Here is a 23,910-nt window from a genome sequence, read left to right on the forward strand (position 1 = left end):
GAGTATTAATAGACCATTAATAGCCCGCCAAGGAGCCCACATGATTTAAAGAAATTGTGTTCGCGACGATTATTAGGAGTTAACCCCAGGTGAAACTACGCTTTGCACGAGATATACAGACAAAAGTGTGACCATTTTATGTATCTCCAATTCCAAAGACCGGGGTTAGGTTCGAAGCCTCTCTGGAGTAAGTGAACGAAGGACAATTCCTCCGCAAGGAGCTACTCCTGAAAATTGTTAAACGATCTGCAATATTTTGAGGCAAAAACCCCGGATCTTTCTGAAATGGCCAAAACGTCGATTTCCTTGAATACATACAAACAAAAACTTTCCTAAATATTATTTTTTTAAATAGAAAAATCAAGCTTTTTAAAGTAAGAACACCGGCGTACGCCGGCGCGCCACCAACGCCGCCGCCGCCGGTATACAATAGAGCCTACGCCGCCACCGCCGATAAAATGATCGGCGTAAACCTCTACTGCATTACCAGGCTCAGCGCTATGATTCGAGCTCACCTGATTTACGTTTAATAGGGCGGGTCGATTTAAAAATCGCTCATTGCTCTGTGAAAATCGTATTCTAGGGATCAAAATAAGAAACTTTGCCGAAGTAACCATACCTCTAAAACGAATTCTCAGGCCGCCCCCCCCCCCCTTTTGGGTCGAACTTTTGGGTAGGGGCAATTTCAATTCTACCTGCTGTGTCTTGTGGTGGCTTAAAAAAACAACACAAGCAATTTTACGATCTGCAATTGTGTCACAGTGATGCCTTCATTTTTTAAAACGGTTTAATAAAAAACCCACACAACTATGTTTACGACATGCAAATGCATCACAGTGATGCCTTGGTTTTAAAAGGGGGTTGTAAAAACGCTAATTTCTAATATTTTTTTTAATTTCTTTTCTATTACTAAGTTAAATTCATTTTTTCATTTACATATGTTGTGACCAAATAAATTTCTAACTCAAAAAGAAAAAACATAGGCATTTCAAAATGGGATTTTTCAAAATTTGCCCCTACGACCCAAAGGGGGGGACATCAGAATTCGTTTTAGGGGTATGGTTCCTTCGGCAAAGTTTCTTATTTTGATCCCTAGAATATGATTATCACAGAGCAAAGGGCGACCCGGCCTAATGTTTAAACATTAATTAAAAGATTCTGTAAAGTCCTTATCTAATCCAAAAAAATACAATGATAACACAAGCCGACAGCATTTCAGACCCAGAAACCGGACTATATATTTTCGAAGTATTTTGATGCTATGAATCGAAATCTGACCTCAAAATTTCTCTATCAGCTCTGGTTTTCGAGATATCCTAACCTAAAAGTACCTAACCCCTACCAGACCACAAAATTTCAAAATGCGATATCTCAGCGAAGAAATATTTGAGCAAACTCAACGCCATTTGAAAGAAGACTTGTATTCAAAGATGCCATCCTTTAATTTTGATAAAAGAAAACATATGCAAGACTACATAACCTCAAATATGGGCAAAAACGGTGTTTTTTCAATTTTGGGGTAGGATATCTCGAAAACCAGAACTGATAGAGCAATTCTGAGGCCAGATTTGGATTCAGCGCATCATAAACCTTCGAAAATATATAGTCCGGTATCCGGGTCTGAATGTTGGTTAAATTTTGTCGGCCTATGTAATTTATCGAACGCCTTTGGCGATACAACTCTGGTGACTCGAAGACATGCGTGAGCGGTTTTTCCGGCAATTTTTAATGCCCGGAATTTTAAATTCCCCAGATGAGGGCAACATAGACACAAACACGACGTGTGACCCGTTACCATGACCCCACAGAGGTTGAAGAAGCCATGAAAAAAGCCAAACCTTCTAAATCAATAGGTCCAATGCTAAAACATCTTGGCGCTGAGGGAGAAAGCTACCTGACGCACGTTTTCAATCCTGGGAAACCGACCAACGAAGGTGAGTTTAACGACCGGTATCACTCCGATCGCCAGTAGCGAAGATATTGGAATCAGTTTAGTTCGAATCTTCTTCTACATAGCACTACCAGCACTGTCAAAAGCTTTTGACACAGTCAACAACGGTACTATACTCCGGGATATAGAAGATTCAACCTGTCCCCTTTGTATAAAATAAATATAAACTGCAAATTATCTGAACCTAGCTGGCCAAATCCACGGTCACTGTTTGTGACGGGGAATATTGGACGTTCACGTCGATGGTGTTGGCCTACCGATTGTCAGCTATTAAAATATCTTAGGAGTAACATTCGGCCACACTCTCACCTTCAAGGCGTATGCCATCGAAGTTGTATCTAAAGTACAAATCCGCAACAAAATCCTCAAGTCGCTTGCCAGTACCACTTTGGGAAAAGATGAAGAAACGTTGCTAGCCACGTACAAAGCAATTGGCCGGCCACTCAGCAGCAACAATCTTACCATAACCTTCCTCATATATGGCGGGAAGAAATGAATTCCAAGTCATTGAAGGCAGTGCTTGTGTTTTAAAAACATTTTCTTATGGTCCAAAAAGTTATATGGCCTCATAAAAGCACCGCTTGAATTGCAAAAATATTTTTTACACTAAGAATTTTTCAATTACTTTTGCAGTTCCTTTGAGGAATGGGAAATTCGAAAGTACTTGGGCAGAAATTACATTTGACCAAAGTATTTTTTTTTCAATTACAAACAAAAAATTTTTTATACTTGAGCCTCAAAAAACGAAATTACTTTTGGTATTTTTTTTGAGGAATTGAAATGTAATCAATTCCTTTGCTGTGGAGGAAAGGAATTGATTACTTTCCTCAAGTATATGTAATGGGGAATCGAGGGGTATTGATTACCAAAAGAAATCATTACTACCCAGCTCTGGCCTATCTGTTACTATAGAGTCCGTGTTTGGTGAAAAGCCACACAAAAAGAAAACCTACCTCAAAAAATTAGAAGGGTTATGGAGTCTATCAATGCTTAACAATGCGAGAGACCTGAAGACAACCCCGACGGCTGCACTGCACGTCATTCTGCATATTCTACCTGTAGAACGTGTGGCAAAGAACATAGTCTTAACAACTGCAGCGAAGCTCAGCGCCAGGGGACAGCCTAAGCGCAGACCAAATAGACATAGTAGTATAGCGTCATCAATTACAGGACGAATTACCTACTTGACAACCTGATTCCATTTCTGTGCTTTGAAGGGGCTCTTAGAGACGTAATAGAGGTGGATGGTTGGCACAAGGGTTCCCAAATGGCGGACGAGAGAATACACGTGTACACCAATAGGCCCAAAGTAATGGAAGAAGGGTCTGCGGTATACTGTGCTGATTCAGAAATCAACAGATCCTACAAGTTGCCAGATCAGTGTAGCGTGTTTCAGGCGGAAGTAGTATCCTTGACTAATAAAAACACTGGGAGAAAATAATTTAAACTGCAGCTGCGTCAACTTTTTATATTGACAGCCAAGCAGCAATTAAGGCAATAATCTCGCAAAGCACAACATTTAAAAGTGTATACTAACAAAGTTATTTCTATCTTTAAAAAGAGGGGACCTTAGACTCATAGCGGGCTCTGACTGGACACTGCTTTCTCGCGTCACATGCTTTTTAGTTAGGCTTGATCATCGATAACAGATGTAGGAACGAACTGCGGGTTAGAGAAGGAAATGATCTGCCCATTTTGTGCTCGTGCCCTGCGCTTGCCAGAATAATATCCCAGCTAAAAGAAGTGATACGACTCTCAGATTTTGAAACAGCAAGTGGCATAGGTCGTAAAAACCTCCAAGTATTTTCCCAGAGGTCGGATGTTTTTTATAACATAGGTCCTGGTTTTTTATAGAGTTTTTCATAGGCCTTTATAGGCCCATTGTGAAACCACACGGATTTGTTCCTACTCTCCTAAGCGTCGTGTATTTACCTCAGCTATATCAGTCAGATCTACGAGGAACATCTTGCCCATAAAACGTTGCCTTCTTCTACCGAGCGCTGGACATTCACAGAGTAGATGCCTAACAGTTTCAGGCTCTTCTTCGTTGCCGCAGCTTCTACAATAATCATTAAACGGAGCGCCAATCCTTTCCGCATGCGGTCCAATGCAAACATGACCAGTGAGAAGACCTACAGCTAAGAAAAGATTCCTCTTACGGAGGGTGAGAAGCTCTCGCGATCTCTTCTCATTCCATTCCGGCCATGTGAGTTTTGCCGTGTGGCATCTATCATGATGCTTCCACCTGGATCCCGCTTCCATCAGTAGAGCCTCCTTTATCTTGAGCTTGTAGATGAAGAGCGGCATGCCCAACCTCTTTCAGGATGGTGAAAGTGGAAGGGAGGTACCCTTTCTTGCAAGCTCATCCGCCATCTCATTACCTGGTATGCCCTTATATCCCGGAACCCATACCAGATGCAAAGTAAACTGTTCAGCCATCACGTTAAGTGGTCTGCCACAGCCTACTACAGTTTCAGAATTAGTTGTGATAGAGTCAAGGGCTTTCAGTGCTGCTTGACTGTCTGAGAAAATAAAAATGTGCTTCTGAGGGACTGCATTCTGCCTAAAGCAGTCCACAGCGTATTGTATGGCCGCAAGCAAGGCCTGAAATACGCTACAGTGATCCGGAAGGCGAAACTATTTTTGTATGTCCAATCGTTCCGAATAGACACCTCCGATCCTGTTATCCAGTTTAGATCCATCTGTGTAGATCTGAGTGCTGTTAGTGGGCCAATCAGGGTCATTCACCCACTGTTCCCTGGGGGAACAGGGATTAATATCTCGTATCCCTTGTTAAAGTTGGTATGTGGTTTGCAGAAATCTGTCCATTCTTGTATGCAGAATCTGTTGAGAATTACAGTATGGTTGCAGTGAGAACATGTGGTCAGTTTCCTCATCCTAATAGCTGCACATGCTGCATATTTTATGCCTACTATATCTATGGGTAGTAGGTTCAGTATTACCTTCATAGCCTCCGTTGGCCTATGGTAAATAACCCCTTTGTTTTTTTTTCTTTCTTGCAACACTGTGTCTCGGCCCCGCTTTGTATCCGAACTGATATACGGCGCGAAACCATAGACTGAGATAACTCAGTGTCAGATAAGTTGACGCTTGATCATATTCAAGAGACAATTTTATAAATTATTTTACTTTTAAATGCTGTTTATTTTTGGAACAATTCATGTATACGTAATTTGCATCAATGGTACATTTGGTTTGGTTGTTTTCGGTATTCTATATGGAAAACATATGACATTGGCCAGGTGGTCGTAATTAAAAATCGAATTTCTCTTGCCGCTTTTGTTTAACAATGTTGTGATCTATACAAAAAATGTCTGTTGCTAATTGATTAAATTTCTTAATATTTTCCTACATATGTATATATACATAGATATGTACATATAATATATTATATTAATAACAATTTGGCAAGATATAACTTCAAGGTGACAAAGGCCGAGTTTCTCCTTCAATTTATGGTGTGCTACTTATAATTTTTTCCTGTGCTAATTTGCGGGAGCTAAAGTTTTTCTCCTGCTAATGTAGATGATTAATATTTGCTGAGAAGCTTTTATGGCAGTAATACACTTTTGTTGCTAATTTTCAACAACCTTAAAAATCGTGTGGCTCAGTTCTCTACTACTATGATGGTATACTTGAGTTTAGTTAAGCTTAACTTATTTGCAAGAAATTTTATAAAACTGCAGGAAATTAGCATTTTATGCCGTGTCACTTACGTTTTCACTCAAATATGTTAATCTGGCAGACTCTTTTATCCTAAATAATAGCTCAAATCATCGTTTCAACTTTCAGGTCTCTGGGTTAACGGGAATTTCCTTAAAACTCGAAAGCAAAATTTCCAAATTCGGACAATTTTTGCAATTTTCACGATTCTTGGACCACCTACCGATTCTTTTTTCCTTCTGTTGCATTGTCATAGTGTTTTGAAATATGTTATTGGTTTCAAGAATCTAGCTCTACGGGAAGTTACTCAAATAGCAGTCGCGAAATTCAACACGTTGTAAATGGACTTTCCAAATATCTCTGAATCCCCCCATCCTTATCCCATCGATTATAAACTCTTTTATCCTAAATATTACAACCTAATAGAGCTCAAATTGAATTTTCACGATCCCTGTACCACCTAGCAAAATCCTTTTTTCCTCGTGTTCAATTGTCATCCGGTTCGGACATACGTTCCAAATTTCAAGACTCTAGCTAAGTTCCACTTTAGATATCTAGCTCCTGTTCGTCAACAGTCCCCTAACTTGAGAATCACAGCGTTTCCAACGAGAACATCATTATCTATAAACGTTTAGGCTTAAAACACATTAGAGCTCAAGTTGATAACTAATATACTTCTCAAATATCAAGCGTTGTTTCTCAACAGCCGCACAACTTGAGAATCATAGCGTTCTCAACAAAAAGGACGTTTTTTGTATGCAAAAAAGTTAGTTCTCAACTTTTAATCAAATGTAATTCTCTAATTGAACTGAAATGTAATGCCCCTATTACCGTTTACAACTCAACTTAGTTGCGTTGTAATTAAAACAACTCAACTTTAAGACAACTCAACTCCTGTTTGGTATTACGAATTACAACTTATTTCAGTTGAAATTGAATTGAGTTGCCAACTTCAGAAAGTGATGATTTGACAGATAAATAAACAGCTGATCAATTTGTGGCAGAAATTTAAGCATTTTCAAATGTGATTTTTTTATTAATATTATATGAAATCTATTTTATAATGACAAAAATGTTGGTGATTGACATTTCGCGAATACGGAAAACATTCGCGTGATCATTCCAATCCCTTGGAACTACCAAGCACCAAGTAAGAAAATGTTTAAGTGACAAACAAATAATGAGTTTCATATGAAGTTATTTTGCAGATTTGAAAGGAAGCATTTTACTCAGTACTAAACAAAATTAAGGACCATTTCCGCATACGCGTTCGTATTTTAAAATTATGCGCCATAATCCGATTCCTTGCTGACGGCAGCTATCAAATATGATGTGGAAATGATTTTGGTGTTGGACTGGTTTTAGATATTATTGAGGAGAATATTTGTGTGAAGTAGATTAAAACCCCAACAGAAAAAACTGTATTTTACTCAAATAGGATTCCCAGGAGTAGTGATAAGTATCAATGGGACTCGCATATTTATTTCACCTATTTTGGCTGCATCCGAACTGCGGCCAGCCTCGTCCAACTAAAGTCAAAAAGTTATTCAATGTAATTCGTTTAAACGTTGTTTTTTCTAGAAATGTGTACAAAATTGTTGATTATTGTTTGATTAAAAAAGGTTTAACTACCGGCTTTAAATGTTTTGCTTTTTTTTGGTAACGTTTTATAAGCCCGTGCACCATCTAACTCTTATCAAAGGTGGTATCAAAAGACGGGTTTCCATCTCCGTTTTTAGGATTCGAGAGCGGAAATTAAAAATTTTATTTCTTTTGAAAGATATTTATAAAGACCCACAAAATGGCCCGAGAGGGTACGAAATATGAGGCCCGTTCCACAGTTTTTTTTTGCACAGAACATCTTTCTGCGTTGGCGGCCTTGGGCCGCGATTCGTAAAAATAACTCTGGTTGGGTCCAACACCTTTCTGCATAGCTGTGTACAAAAAATCTGGCAAAATACAACAACCACATGAAATTAGATTTTATTAGAAATAAAATTTTTAATTTTTGTGGTAATTCTTTACGACAGCATGACACTGCTAATACGTGTCCAAAAATATCGAGAGAGGTATTAAACGATGCGTCTTGGCATCAGTATTAATAATCCGAAGACGGAAAATAAAAATTTTAACTCCTTCAGAAGATATTAAACAAAAACCGAAAAAAGACAACAACATTACAACAACCACATGAAAATCGCCAACTTCAACTACAAATATCTCCGGACAAGAGATAAAATGTTTCTTTTCCGCTTTCGGATTATTGTTCTCGAGATTAATACGCGTCTCGATATTTTTGGACGCGTATTAGCAGTGCCATGCTGTCGCAAAGAATTACAATTTTTGTTTTCGGATTCTTAAATCGGAGGTCGAAACGTGTCTTTTGATATCAACTTTGAACATCTTTGTTAAAAATTAGGTGGTGAACCGTCTTCTAAAACGTAACATTTTTTCAAAACAACTGCAAAATTGCATGAGACAACTGCTAGTAAGCAGTTGTAAGATTTTGACGTCTTTGACAACTACACCAACACAAGGTTGTAAACGGCAATGCCACAAAAAGTTGTAAGACTAGACAACTCAACCGAAATTTTTTTTGACAGGTTGAGTTGTAATCTGTAATACCAAATTGCGAAATTTCAACTCAACCAGAGTTGAGTTGTAAACGGTAATAGGGGCATAAGATTTCAATAAAAATAAATACAAAGCGCTTTACACCTCAGAGGAGATTTAGGCCAAGCTTCTTGTTCAATTTATTTATTATTTTAAGTGGGATAGGAACTATGAGACAAATTCGTTTTCATCGGCAACACTTTTGCACGTTTCTGAAGAAACCCTTAAAAAAATGGCGAAAAAATAAATGTTTTCACCAAAACAATCCTCAAAACCCAAAAAATATATATTTTTTTTAAAAACTGTTATCGCCAAAGTTTTTAGAGGACAATTTTGATTCGGACAGGATATACATGAAAGTTGTAAAATCAAATGAAAATTTTTTAAGTAGGTCATGAAAAAAACCTTAAAACCTTAAAAATCAAAGAAACAAAAGTCAAAAAACTCAAATTTTGCAGGCTCGAAAATTATTTTTTTGGGTATGCTTAGTGGAACCTTTTTTCCCTGAGCCCAAAACCTATCGAAAAATCAATGGCGCGATATATGTTAATAAATCGACCCAGCTTAATATACATACATACATATTGGCCCGTAGTCATAGTCCAAATAAAACAGTTTTATTGGTTTAAACATGGTTCTAAATTAAACATCATTTTAAGTCTGTTATAGTCCACTTAAACACAATTTTATCTCCAAAAAAGTATTTTAAATTTAAAATGACATGAGCGCGATTTTCATTTTTTAAAATAGGTTTTAAGTGGGTGGTCTGCTGTCAAAAGTTGCGAGAAATTAAATAATTTGATATTTAAACGCGATATATAAACTTAAATGGAAGTGAGAAAAGGCTTCCCCGACAAGCAAATATACGTCAGGAACTAATTTATTATACCTAGAATGCGTATTAATATGTTTGTGACGAAAATTACACAATTTTAAAATGTGCGATGGTTACTTGGCTCCACATATGCGAAATCTTTAATTAAGACTATCCCGCGTTCATAGATATTTGTGAGTTTTGATATTTTAGTATCTTTTGAGGAAAAAGTAGCATCCTATACTGATTTTGGCATTAAATTTAGAAATAAATATTCAATGGAAGGAATTATTTACCACAGGCGTCGATTTTTAATACATGTCAAAAAATTTCTGGAGAGGTGTCAAATGACGCGTTTTAATTTCGGAAGCAATAATCCGAAGGCGGCAAAGTAATACCAATACTCTGTCAAGATATTTTTGCAAAAAAAAGTTTAAGACTTTCATGTGGTTGATGTAATTTTGGTGATATTGTTGTACACAGAAAAGAATAAACTAAAAAGGCGCTTTGTGCTGATACAAATTTCCCCAGTTTCGCAGCCGTTTGAGGGTAATTATTCGGTTTTTTTGTGAATATCTATTAATAAAAGAACAATTTCTTATGGAAAAACTATACTAAACTCCCTTTATTTATGCTGAATTTGCGAAGACAAAACCTAAATTTGATTTAACCTGATTATAATTGAATGTCCTGCATACTTATTAGTATCGAGGTTAGACATATCCCTATTCGGTTTCGGGTCTATTAAATTAAACGGCTTTAACGTTTAGGGCCACCTAACATTTAAGGTTTGCATCATTTTGGCCGTCACATCTGTCTTAATGCAAACAACTTTTCTTTACAACATTCTTACAAACTATATAAACTATTCAACATGAATACGAGTGTATGAGTGAATAGCCTTGTTGCTTCCTTTGCTTTAAGGAGCCCAAATCCGCTTTAACTACCTATTCGTTTATCTTGCGAGATTTAAATAATTTTTTATGAACGAAATGAAGTAAATTTTTTTTTTAAATAAGTATGTTCACGTTCAATTAAAATTGACGGCTGATAAAAACAGCGAATTTTTACAAAACGTTTGCTAATAACTTTTCATTAGAATTGCATCATAATTATCCTCCACTGGATTATGATCAAAACGCGTTTTCAGGTACTCCTTTGACAATTTTTGTGGTATTATAAGAGTTTTTGTCAAGTAAAAAATTACCATTTTTTATACATGGAGTCAAGTAACCACGGTTGTAAGGAATAGGGTGAACTTTGAAAACTTCTAAAAAATTTCTTCATAGCGCCAATAAATGCATTTTTTCATGCGCATACCTCTGTCCATGCTTATGTTAGCTGAAAAATGTGTTTAATATGTCTATGACAGACCAATATTTTAAACCCCATTTTTAATTTAGGCAAGATTTTAACTAAAGAGAGTCAGCGACTATGATTACGGGCCGTTGTATCTGGCTTTCAATAATATTTTATAATATTGTCCTAAGCACGAGCACACCTACTACAATTGTGGATTAGAAGTTGAAGGGGGGTTGGTAGACTTTATGTCCACTCAACTCATAGTCATCTGTAAACACCTGCCAAAATTAATATATTTTACAAATGTAAATAGCAAAGAGCTTAATTTTACCAAAAACAAAAAAAAAAAAAAAAAATAAGAATAAATAAATAGCGAGTGGGTGAGCGAGGGACTCTACGTTGTGCGGTGTTAAGGTGAGGTCGTTGGAGTGATGCCGCCTTGACCAAGACTATAAATAGCAATCAAAACGATGCGCGTATTTTTCAAAAACTTTCTATTTTAATGACAGTGTGTATAGAATTTTTACAATAAAAATGTATATCCACTTGCATGTGTAAACATAAGACAGTATCAGAAAAAAATTATGATGTGGACCCACCACCACTTTTTATACCTTAATACTTAATATACTATTTAAGTTCGGTCCAATTCTCAAAAATTTTAAGCCCTCAAAGAGAAGGAGCAGACCCACCAATAAGCATACCGATATGATCAGGATGATGAGCTGAGTTGATTCAGTCATTTCCGTTTGGGCTTGATATATCATATATATTATTTCTAATTGTTGTTTTTATGTACGGGTCCCTTTTTCGCTCTTATTTGGAAGCAAAATCTATAAATAAAGTTTTGGTTGTAAAGATGGGTATTCGTGCTGTTAGCGAGCTTTGGGCAATTTTGGCCGTAGTGCTTTTGTTTCGCTATATTTTATTAAAATAATTTGTTAAAAATAAACGATTAAGAGCACACAAAGAAATATATTTGTACTATGGCACTATTGCGAATATATGCATTGCATTATCGGCAGTTGCTATCATGCGCTAGATGGCAGCGCAAGCTGTAAGTTTTAATTGATTGATAGAACAGCTGATTTCTGTTGATATTTGATAAGAGACTTTTATATTGGTTGCGCAAGCATAGTTTTCATGTGCGGTTAGTCATTTGTCGCAACCGACCGGGTCCGACCACTGTAGCATATGGTCGACGCCGTGGTAAAATCTGCTTACTCTACCTTTCACTCAAAACAACTTTCTCATACCGATGGAATGTGGGACGGTTTTACACTTGGTTTTAAAAGCTGCTAACGTCATATATCGACTGCGGAGTGGAATATCACCCCATCTAGGCTGCCATTTCGAAAACGCCCGTTCTCAGTAAACATTTGAATAACGTCGTATTTCAAAATTTGTTTCAAAAACGCCGTCTAACAGCTTTCGGTTGAAGAACGCCCTATCAAATTCAATACATTCTGACTTTAGCTTGAGCGTTTATGAAACCATTCTGTGATAGGGGGTTATTTAAATGTTTGTTGTTTTAGAGTGTTTTTGAGATAGCAGCCAAGATAAAGTTTTCACCCTCAAAATTTTAAACTTATCTTGAAGGTCTCGGAACATATTTATATTTTTCCAAAAACGGCCGATGCAATTTTTTTCTGGTTGCTTGTTATTACATTTTTAATTTTAATGTAAAATTTTAATATTTGAGTTGTTTCCATAGTTTCCAATATAAAATTTGTTTAAAACATAGCACAAACGGCGAATACAAGAGATTGTGATTGCTTAATTATTAAAAAAAAATTGACTATGCGAAAACGGCTTATGCGTTCATGTGTTCTCATCCGAGTCTAGTTATTTTTATGTTTCATTGGAAGGCGTTTTAACAGGCAAGTCCCAAGCCTAGCGCACATCTCAAGAACAGGATTGGAATTTTAGTCGCCTCTAATGACCGCGGATATATTCTAAGCCCCCATAATTTGCTTGTATGATGCTATGTCTGAATTTAAGTTGCTAAGCTAATAAAGCTCTGCCAAATGACGCTGAACAACACCACCTGCTCCGCAAGAATCGGGAAGGATCTCGCCCAGCCGTTGGAAACCAAACGAGGATTCAGACAGGGCGAGCCTATTTGTCTAAATTCTTTAACCTAGTGCAGGAGAAGATAATTATAACAACAGAACTAATCGGCGATGGCACAGTCTATCATTGATATTGATATTATTGGCCTGAACAAAAGCGGAGTCCATTCTGCTATCTCTGGATCAGATAAAGAAGCAAAAAAGTGAGTTTTGCGGCAACTGAGAATAAGGCGAAATGCTTGCTGTCATCCAGGAAATATCCGGTGCATTCTCGCCTTGTCAGCCACATCTTACTTACTTAAACTTACCATTTAAACGGTTAAGGCCGTCTAAAATGGCGTGCCAATTGCTTCTTCGCCGGGTTTACTGGCGCCAATTGGTCACACCAAGGGAGTTTAAATCATGTTCCTTCTGTTCCTGTTCCTCTGCTTCCATAGGCGGATTCCGATAAAAATATTTTTTTAGCCGGAGTATCATCTTTAATTCGCATAACATAACCTAAACAGTGTAGCCGCTGCATTTTAATACGCTGGACTATGTTGATGTCTGATTAAATCTTCTTCAGTACCCGCCGTCACAAACACGTAGAGTCCGTAAATCTTTCGAAGAACTTTTCTTCCGAACACTCCCAGAGCCGCCTCATCTGATGTTGTCATCCAAGGCGGCTTCAAGGCGACGAAGGCTTGATGTATGTCAATTTTTTTTTCGCGGGTTTTTTTCCAAGATTTGGCGCATAATGAAAATCTAGCCGATGGTTTATATACCAGGTCTGAAGCCGCACTGATAAGGTCCAATCAGCCATTTCGCGGCGAGCTTCAATCCTTCGCACAATATGCTTGACATGACCTTATATGTGACATTAAGATGGCTGATTCCGCGATATTGGCGCAGTTTGCAGGATTCCCCTTCTTGTGCAGAGTATAAAATCCTGAAGCCTTCGCTGGCTAGGCCATATGCGAATGGACGAAGACGCTCGGGCCAAAAAAGTAATTCAGTCGACACCGCAGTTTGTAAGCAGAGGAAGGGGAGACATCCACTGCGTTAGGGGAGACAGGTGGAGGAAGGCTTGACCTTCTTTGGTGCTCTCAATGTTTATAGCTTTTATAGTGACAAGTTTACCACAAAAAACTATGGTATCGATTTTTATTTAGTTTTAATAGTTTAATTGTTTTTACACATTTTAATAATTAAATCAACACATTTTCATGTAAGTAAGTGCAAAATTAACATTATTGTCAAGTGTGTAATTTTTGTTTTAATCATGTTCACCGTCTTGTTGTTGTTGTTGTTGTTGTAGTGATTAGGTTACTCCCCGAAGGCTTTGGGGAGTGTTATCGATGTGATGGTCCTTTGTCGGATACATATCCGATACGCTCCGGTAACACAGCACCATTAAGGTGCTGGCCCGACCATCTCGGGAACGATTTATATGGCCACATTGAACCTTCAGGCCATCCCTCCCTCCCCACCCCCAAGTTCCAAGAGGAGCTTGGGGTCGCCAGAGCCTCGTCTGTTAGTGAAACGGGATTCGCCGCTCGAAGGTGAGGTTGACAATTGGGTTGGAGAAGCTATATATTGCGCTACACAACCCCTTGAATCCCACCTCTCAGTTGAAAAGGTTGGTCACATCCCTTAATTGTGGCAAACTTATACTTTGAAAGGAAAGAATCGAACGCATACGCATATAAGCAAACGCAATCGCAAACACACAAACCAAGGAATTATTTCCAAGCAACAACCAACAAAAATCAATTTGAAAAAAAAGTTATGTTCACCGTCTTCTTACATATCTGTATATATGTATATGTATGTTAAAAAAAACACACAAAACTTATTTGTTTTTTGTAATGTTTGCTTTCTTTTACTAAACAAATAGATATATCTTAACTCCTGATAATGCAAGGAAATTTGGCGAAACGTTGAGTTAAAAGGTGGAATAAGTCTCTTTTATTCGCACTATCAACAATCAGATCAGAAAAGCTTATAACAAAAAATGTTTGCATACCAACCAAACTGAACGGTAACAAAATCTTGGAGCTCTTAATTTGCATCAATTATCGCGATGGGCTGTTGAAGTATATTGGCACGATTTTCCTTCATCTCTTTTAAAATTTTGTTTGTAGACAAACTGGTTTCGGGGTTGTACCATCTCTTGTTTCAATTTCCTTCTATTCTGTTGTTGTCAATTATCTTGTGTTTATAGTTCGCATTTGCATGAGCAGGTATTGTCAAAATTAATGTTTCTGTATGTACGTGTGTTATGTTTACATTCGGAAACGGGGGTGGTTTTTATCGATCGATTTGTATGATTAGCTGAGACAGGTAGAAGTTAGTAATTTTAGTCGTTTGACTCTTTTTTGTTCGTTTATTGGTTTGTGTTTTTTCTTGCTGATTTCTAATAATTTATAGCCTGTATGATTACTTTGTTTTCTTTTTTTGTAAACCAGTTTTACAGATTCAAATATTGCGTCAGAAGTATTGTAAGTCTGGTAGTCTATCATTCTACTGTCAAAAGTTTTCTGTTCGTAGGTTTCTAGGTTTTCGATTATTGCTTGTGCATGAAGCACCTTGACTGTTTTATTGATGTTTGCCAGGAACCATATTTTTCGACCAAGATGGACTGTTCTTAGAACGAATCAAAAAATAGAAAAAAGATGACATCAGAAGTAACACTGCGTTAAACATTTTAGCATGTTCTCTTTCTCCCACCAGCTGCCGGAGAGCGGTTGAGTTTTTATTATTATTTTTTTTTTTTGTTGATTTTCCAACAGGGTGGATAAATGATTATATTTTGATGATTTTCCGTCATCCCTTGTCAAATATTTGGTTTCGAGACAAACCGGTTACGGCGTTGTGCCATCATCAGTGTAGAATTTCGTTCTTTGTTTGATACCGCCTGTTTATATATTGCAGTAGTAAAAAATCTATTGTTAAAATATGAATTCCAAACACTATTATACGTTAGCTTTTTCGAAACTGCGCTCATATGTGCATATTTACATGAACATTGAAATATGAAATTTAGGAGAAACAATTAATTTGAAAAATTTTCAATTAATTAGTATAAAACTATATACACATTCATGTGTACAGGTTAGCTGCGGTTTTGTAGTGGTAGCGTGCTACGCCCACCACAGCGAAGATCCTGGGTTAAAGGCCCGCAAAAAGCAACATCAACGTCATTTGAAAAAAGTTTTCCAATTAGAAACAAGTTTTTCTGAGCGCATCGCAGTGGCAGTGGTTTGGCAAACACTCTGAGTATATGGTTGTGTTCAAGCCGCCAAATACCAAAAGCAGTATTGCTAAAGTGCTACTTAATTGATGGAATGTTGCCGATACTCAAGCTGATAATATGCTGCAATGGCGCAGCGAGAATGTTTATGTTACTTTTGATTTGTTTGTGATGATGAATGAAAGAATGTCAACATTTCATTTAAGCCAACGCGAGAGGTTGACACAGCTGCTCAAACTTTGTCGAAGAACGTGATGCTCTGTCAAAAAAAGCATCGAAAACTCATTTGATTGCAGATGTCGTTCGGATTCGGCATAAAACATGACAATTTAAAAGTAGCACGATGCAAATTGGGAGAAATGCTCGGCCTAAATCTCATCGGAGGTATATCGCGCCAAGTGTTTTTTTTTTTTTTTTTAATAATATTTATTTGTTTGTTTATTTCGTATTAGTCTAGAAAATTTAAAAATTTTCACACAGATTACAAGAACACGTACTAGTATTTAAGCGTAAAAACTAAAAATTAACTAAAAGTTTGCGTATATAAATCATTTAAAAATGATTTAAATATGTATTTTGTGGAGGAAAAGTCGAGACCCACAGGATTTGAAAGCTTATTAAAATTTTTTAAAGCTCTAAAAATCAGAGCATTAGACGCGTAATTTGTTCTAACCGTGTCCAGCCAGAAAGTACCGTGATTCCGTAGACTCCTCTGTGGGATGTTGAAACAAATTCTGGCTAGCAGAAATGGATAACAATCGCTCCACTTATTAAGTCAAAAACAAAGGTGAGAGACAGAATAGAACGTCTGCTTTCTAACGACTTTAGGCTAATAAGCAAACAGCGACTACTGTAAGAAGGAATCGGGTCATTGAAGTGCAACGACCGTAGGGCAAAGCGAACAAAAACTGTTTGTACGCGTTCAAGCCTGGTAATGTGACAATTATAGTATGGTCTCCAGATGAAAACAGCGTATTCTAGTTTAGATCGCACAAGAGAGGTGTATAGAATTTTAAAGTGTAGGGATCAGTAAAATCAGCTAAAACGTTTAATGAAGGCAAGTGTTGAATATGCCTTCGCAATTATGTAATTCAAATGCGTTTGAAACAAAAATTTACAATCCAATACAACACCAGGATCAGTAATTTCACTTAAAGTGGATAATCGAAGACCATCGATTTTATAAGTTGTGGGTAGCGGACAGCGAGACTTTTAGTAGCAAACATGTGAGCACTTTTTATACTCAGAGTGTGTTGCACATAGAGTATATTAACTTTGATTGGGTAACGGTTGGTTGTACAGGTATAAAGGAATCGAGATAGATATAGACTTCCATATATCAAAATTATCAGTATCGAACAAAAATTTGATTGAGCCATGTCCATCCGCCCGTCCGTCCATCCGTCTGTCCGTTAACACGATAACTTGAGTAAATATTGAGATATCTTCACCAAATTTGGTACACGAGCTTATCTGGACCCAGAATAGATTAGTATTGAAAATGAGCGAAATCGGATGATAACCACGCTCACTTTTTATATATATAACATTTTGGAAAACACAAAAAACTGATTATTTAGTAAATAATACACCTAGAATGTTGAAATTTGACGTGTAGATAAAAATTTGAAAAATTTATTTAAAAATGGGCGTGGCACCGCCCATTGATAAAATCAATTTTACAAATATTATTAATCATAAATCAAAAATCGTTAAACCTATCGTAGCAAAATTCGGCAGAGAGGTTGCCTTTACTATAAGGAATGATTTGAAGAAAAATTAACGAAATCCGTTAAGGACCAGGCCCACTTTTATATACAAGATTTTTAAAAGGGGCGTAGACGAATAAAATAAGCTATATCTTTGCAAAAAAGAGCTTTATATCATTGGTATTTCATTTCCCAACAGTAAACATAACAGTAAATAGGAAAAACTTCAAATTTTTGAAAATGGGCGTAGCACCGCTCCATTTATGACTAAGCAATTTTCTATGTTTCGGGAGCCATAACTCGAAGAAAAATTAACGGATCGTAATAAAATTGGGCACACAAATTTTCCCTATAGCAGGAAATATTTCTAGAAAAAAATGGACGAGATCGGTTAAAGGCCACGGCAACTTGGATATAAAAGAAGTTTAAAAGGGTCGTAGACTAGAATAATAAGCTATAACTTAGCAAAAAATAGTTTTGAAGCATGATATTTCACTTATCAAGTTTTATTGTAAGAGGAAATGGGGAGACATTTTTTTAAACGGGCGGTGCCACGTGTTATGTAGAAAAGTAATTTATCTGAAATGAAATGTACAATTGAAGCTCACGCTGAGTATATAATGTTCGGTTACACCCGAACTTAGACACCTTTACTTGTTTATATTAAGATTTAACTTATTACGTTTACACCAGTCGGCAACATTATCTATATCAGATTGTAGGCTTACCATGTCTTCATTGCTCGCAATTGTCGAAAAAATCTTTAGATCATCAGCATACAACAGAAATGAATGTTTTCATACATTTAAAGCAATGCGGGCAATCCCCGCTTAACTCATACAAATAAACAACATTGGTTAATTCGTTGTAGTTCTTTAAATAGAACAAAAACAGCAAGAATACCAAATTTCTTTGAAACCGCCTTACCAACAAGCATAACTTTAACACATAATTACATACGAAGTATGTAGTGTGTAAAAGAATAAAATGTGCAAAGAAGGCAATTGGGAAAAACTTTACAACAACTAAGGCATGACGTGGCTGAATGCGTTTGTAACACTTTAACCATCGTAGGAGTGCGGGTTAAAATCCCACTCCCGGGAGAAAAGGCTTTGAAAAGATTTACAAGGTATAATCGAAACAGCTGTCGTCTTGTCCGTCCTGATGTCACGTTATTTAAATTTTTCCCAAATTATTAAATACAACAGAAAATTTGCGTAATTGAAGCAGCTGGTTATATCATTAATACAAATTACGAAGAGAAGCGGGCCCAATATGCTACCCTGTTGAACCCCGGAAGTCGCAATGAAGGGATCAGACGAAGGTCCATCAACAGTAACCACACATTTACGAGAGGAGAGATAGGATTCAAGCCATTTTAAAAGAGTGGAATGAAACCCTAGAGATCTCAGTTTCAATAATAAAACTGTGTGATTCACCTTGTCAAATTTTTAAAAAGTCTGTGTACACTGAATCAACTTGAAGGCGATTTTGAAACGCAGAAATACAGTATTTCGAAAATACGGCGGGGCTGAAACTGTTGAGCGACCTTTAACAAAACCGTGTTGTGGAACGGAGATAAAACGATTAACTGCAAAATAAATTTTATTTTTAACTATAGCCTCAAAATGTTTTGAGACTGAGGATATCTTTGAAATTGGTCGATAATTCGCAATATTGGTCTTATTACCACTTTTAAACACTGCCATCAATAAACACTCCTCATTCAAGTGATTTATTGAACAGAACCAACAATGGGGAAGCACGGGCAGAACATTTTTTTAATAGGTCTGTAGACAACCCATCTACATCGGTTTTAGTAGACGTCTTCAGTTGTCGGATTCCTTCTTCTATATCAGCGAGCGTTAGGGTTAGCGATCCAAAATTTATTGGGGAATTTATGTTCGTGTAACACACCTGATCAAGGTCAGTGTCAGCATCGAAGTCTGACTTGAAGAAATGAGCAAAGAGATTAGCAGCATCAATAGTAGAGTGCGCTTGGGTCTCATTGAGATAGACAACAGACCGATTTTCTGGAATTGACATACCTCCAAAATGATTTTGAGTTTATTTTTTTTTCTTTTTTTTTTTTTTTTTTTTTTTTTTTTTATTAAATTTTAATGAGCTCGAGGCAGTTTAAAAAATTGAAACACAGTTTAAATTTTTATATCTCAATTTTATTTGGTCGATATTTCGATCTCATTCTGAGATCATCCTCAGGAACTGTGGACAAAAACAACAATTAGTTAACATGTAAACAATTTTCAAACCCTAAACATAATACCACTTACACAATTGAATATGTTTTACCGACTAACAAGATGTACGAAAAAAGAAAGCGTCGAAGTCAAATAAATATGAAAATATAAACAATTTAAAACACCGTAAGTATAAACAAAAATCTACAAAAACAACAATACATAGGATGACGAACAAAAAGACATAATCATTTGCATTAACATACAAATGTACATATGTACATATATATTTGTCATCCCACTGCATTTGTTGTGTTGAGCTGCAATTCTAACTAGAACAGTGTTGTTGTCTTAAAACTAAGTCGCGGTAAACGCGCGCCGGCTGATCAGTGTCTATTTTATAATTCATTTTCGTGTCATTAGGGGTGTTCGTTATGTGCAGCATTTCTAAAGTATATCTTTTGCCGTAATTTTTCTCCTCGTGTAAAATGGATACATTATCGAAATCGGGATAATGCCCGGTATCTTTGCAATGTGATGACAATGCCGTCTTATTGTCCGAAAAACTGCTTCTTAATTTCACATTTGACCTGTGAGCGGAAATCCTTGTCTTGAGTTTCATTTTTGTTGTCCCCACATATACCTTTTTGCATAAGTGGGACCCGTCACCATTACACGGAATCCTGTAAACTACATCAGACTTCTCTTGTTTGGGAATTCTATCCTTTGTATTGCTGTAGAGTTTTCTTAGCGTGTGTTTGTAAGTTGACGCGATCTGATATTTATCTCTGTCATAGAGCTTTGAAAATTTTATTCTTTCCGTTATTCCTGGAACATGAACTACTGATTTGTATATTTTTCCCTCTCCTTTGGCTATGTTGGTTCTCTCCTTATTTTCGGTAAAGTATGTTCGAAGTAATTGCTTTATGGTTGTCATAGGGAAGTCATTCTTTGTCAAGGTTACTTTTATTTCGTCAATATTCTTTCCGTGAAAAATCGTATCGCTCATCGAGAGAACTCTTCTAATGAAATTGCTTGCGGTGTTTATAATTGTTTTTTTGTCATGTTTTGAATTAAAATTAATAAGTCTTCCAGATGCCGTGGGCTTTTTATACCAGTCAATCAACAATTTGTTATTCTTTCTGATAATAAGAGTGTCTAAGTAGGGTAGCTCTCCATCTTTTTCCGTTTCTATTGTAAATTGAATTGATTTATTGAAGTTGTTAAGATCGTTGAGCATCTTGTCGACATCTTGTGTCCTAACAATCGCGAACAAGTCGTCAACGTACTTAGTTAATAAGCGCGGTTTGTTGGCAGTTTCCATCATGAATTTGGATAGTAGTTCCTCCATGACTATATCTGCTACGACAGGTGATGCTGGTGATCCCATAGGCATTCCTGACCGTTGCTCATATATTTTTTCATTATATTTAAAGTAACGATTTTCCATTATGCAAAATTTAACTATGTTTAAAAACAGCTCTTGCGTTAACTTTGTATGGTCTTTTAATTCATTCCATTTTGAGGATATTATCTTTAATGCCAAGTCTACTGGAATGCTCGGAAATAAGGACACTACATCAAAAGACACTAGAATCTCATCATCATAGATATAGGTATTATTTATTTTTCGTTTGAATTCAATCGCATCTTTAACATTAAATTTAGACGATTTAGTTATATTTTCCAATATGTTAACAACATATTTACATATTGGAAAATATAACTAAATCGTCTAAATTTAATGTTAAAGATGCGATTGAATTCAAACGAAAAATAAATAATACCTATATCTATGATGATGAGATTCTAGTGTCTTTTGATGTAGTGTCCTTATTTCCGAGCATTCCAGTAGACTTGGCATTAAAGATAATATCCTCAAAATGGAATGAATTAAAAGACCATACAAAGTTAACGCAAGAGCTGTTTTTAAACATAGTTAAATTTTGCATAATGGAAAATCGTTACTTTAAATATAATGAAAAAATATATGAGCAATGGTCAGGAATGCCTATGGGATCACCAGCATCACCTGTCGTAGCAGATATAGTCATGGAGGAACTACTATCCAAATTCATGATGGAAACTGCCAACAAACCGCGCTTATTAACTAAGTACGTTGACGACTTGTTCGCGATTGTTAGGACACAAGATGTCGACAAGATGCTCAACGATCTTAACAACTTCAATAAATCAATTCAATTTACAATAGAAACGGAAAAAGATGGAGAGCTACCCTACTTAGACACTCTTATTATCAGAAAGAATAACAAATTGTTGATTGACTGGTATAAAAAGCCCACGGCATCTGGAAGACTTATTAATTTTAATTCAAAACATGACAAAAAAACAATTATAAACACCGCAAGCAATTTCATTAGAAGAGTTCTCTCGATGAGCGATACGATTTTTCACGGAAAGAATATTGACGAAATAAAAGTAACCTTGACAAAGAATGACTTCCCTATGACAACCATAAAGCAATTACTTCGAACATACTTTACCGAAAATAAGGAGAGAACCAACATAGCCAAAGGAGAGGGAAAAATATACAAATCAGTAGTTCATGTTCCAGGAATAACGGAAAGAATAAAATTTTCAAAGCTCTATGACAGAGATAAATATCAGATCGCGTCAACTTATAAACACACGCTAAGAAAACTCTACAGCAATACAAAGGATAGAATTCCCAAACAAGAGAAGTCTGATGTAGTTTACAGGATTCCGTGTAATGGTGACGGGTCCCACTTATGCAAAAAGGTATATGTGGGGACAACAAAAATGAAACTCAAGACAAGGATTTCCGCTCACAGGTCAAATGTGAAATTAAGAAGCAGTTTTTCGGACAATAAGACGGCATTGTCATCACATTGCAAAGATACCGGGCATTATCCCGATTTCGATAATGTATCCATTTTACACGAGGAGAAAAATTACGGCAAAAGATATACTTTAGAAATGCTGCACATAACGAACACCCCTAATGACACGAAAATGAATTATAAAATAGACACTGATCAGCTGGCGCGCGTTTACCGCGACTTAGTTTTAAGACAACAACACTGTTCTAGTTAGAATTGCAGCTCAACACAACAAATGCAGTGGGATGACAAATATATATGTACATATGTACATTTGTATGTTAATGCAAATGATTATGTCTTTTTGTTCGTCATCCTATGTATTGTTGTTTTTGTAGATTTTTGTTTATACTTACGGTGTTTTAAATTGTTTATATTTTCATATTTATTTGACTTCGACGCTTTCTTTTTTCGTACATCTTGTTAGTCGGTAAAACATATTCAATTGTGTAAGTGGTATTATGTTTAGGGTTTGAAAATTGTTTACATGTTAACTAATTGTTGTTTTTGTCCACAGTTCCTGAGGATGATCTCAGAATGAGATCGAAATATCGACCAAATAAAATTGAGATATAAAAATTTAAACTGTGTTTCAATTTTTTAAACTGCCTCGAGCTCATTAAAATTTAATAAATTATATTATTTTTTTTTCTTTATTGACAACAAAATTTGATTTGCTTTACAACAATTTTCTCAAAAAAAACAATGTTTTTGTGCGAGAAGATAGCTTATATCTTATGTAAAACTATATGCCATCAATATTAATGAGGATACATAGAGAGTGCAGCAGTAGGAAGAATAAAATAAATTAAAAGAAAAGAAATTAGTTTAGCTGTGAAATAACGTATAACAAGTAATGTATGATTTAAATACCATTTCCGTATATCAGTAAAAGTAAGAGGAGAATTAACAATTACATTTTACAGCTGAATATTAAAATTATAGTTTGCAAGAAGTAGGCGTTTGACTTCAGTTTTAAAGCTTTGCAGATTTCTTGCATTTTTAACTTCATCTGGAAGTTTGTTGAATAATTTTACACCATAGTGTTTTATTGATTTTGCACATCTTTCTGTTCGAAAAAGACGTGGTTTGATATTTGTTCGAGTTCTAAAGGCATATTCTGGGGTTTGTTCTTCTTGTATGTTCAAATTATGTTTAATTAAATTATTTTTTATTTTGTAGAACGCTATTAGCGTCTTAGAGATGCAATATTTGCGAATATCTAGCCTATTACAATATAACAGCTCACTTGATGTTCTCCGCGGTAAATTTAAAATGTTTTTAATTACTTTATTTTGTGTTCTTTGTAATTCATTTATAAGTTGCTCTGAGCAAACATTCCATATTGGATTCAAATAGTTAATATATGACATGAACAAAGAGTTGTATAGAAGCCATAGTTGTCTTTTTGGAATTAATTTCCGATTTCTATATATCGAGAAATTCAGTGGTATTAATTTCATTTTCAGCTTGT

The 23,910-nt window shown here is 36.0% G+C and overlaps 1 protein-coding gene and 1 long non-coding RNA gene across 3 annotated transcripts in view; both read left to right on the plus strand.

Annotated features, from left to right (window-relative positions):
- Positions 1 to 23,910, plus strand: part of MTF-1 (Metal response element-binding Transcription Factor-1) — a 96,226-nt gene that overhangs the window by 12,910 nt on the left and 59,406 nt on the right. The window lies entirely within an intron of this gene.
- On the plus strand, positions 6,462 to 7,271 carry LOC137252394 (uncharacterized). Its single transcript, XR_010953549.1, has 2 exons — positions 6,462 to 6,785; positions 6,844 to 7,271. It is a non-coding gene; the product is annotated as an uncharacterized lncRNA (long non-coding RNA).

Source organism: Eurosta solidaginis, chromosome 5 (genome assembly GCF_040869045.1).
Source record: "Eurosta solidaginis isolate ZX-2024a chromosome 5, ASM4086904v1, whole genome shotgun sequence".
NCBI lineage: Eukaryota > Metazoa > Arthropoda > Insecta > Diptera > Tephritidae > Eurosta > Eurosta solidaginis.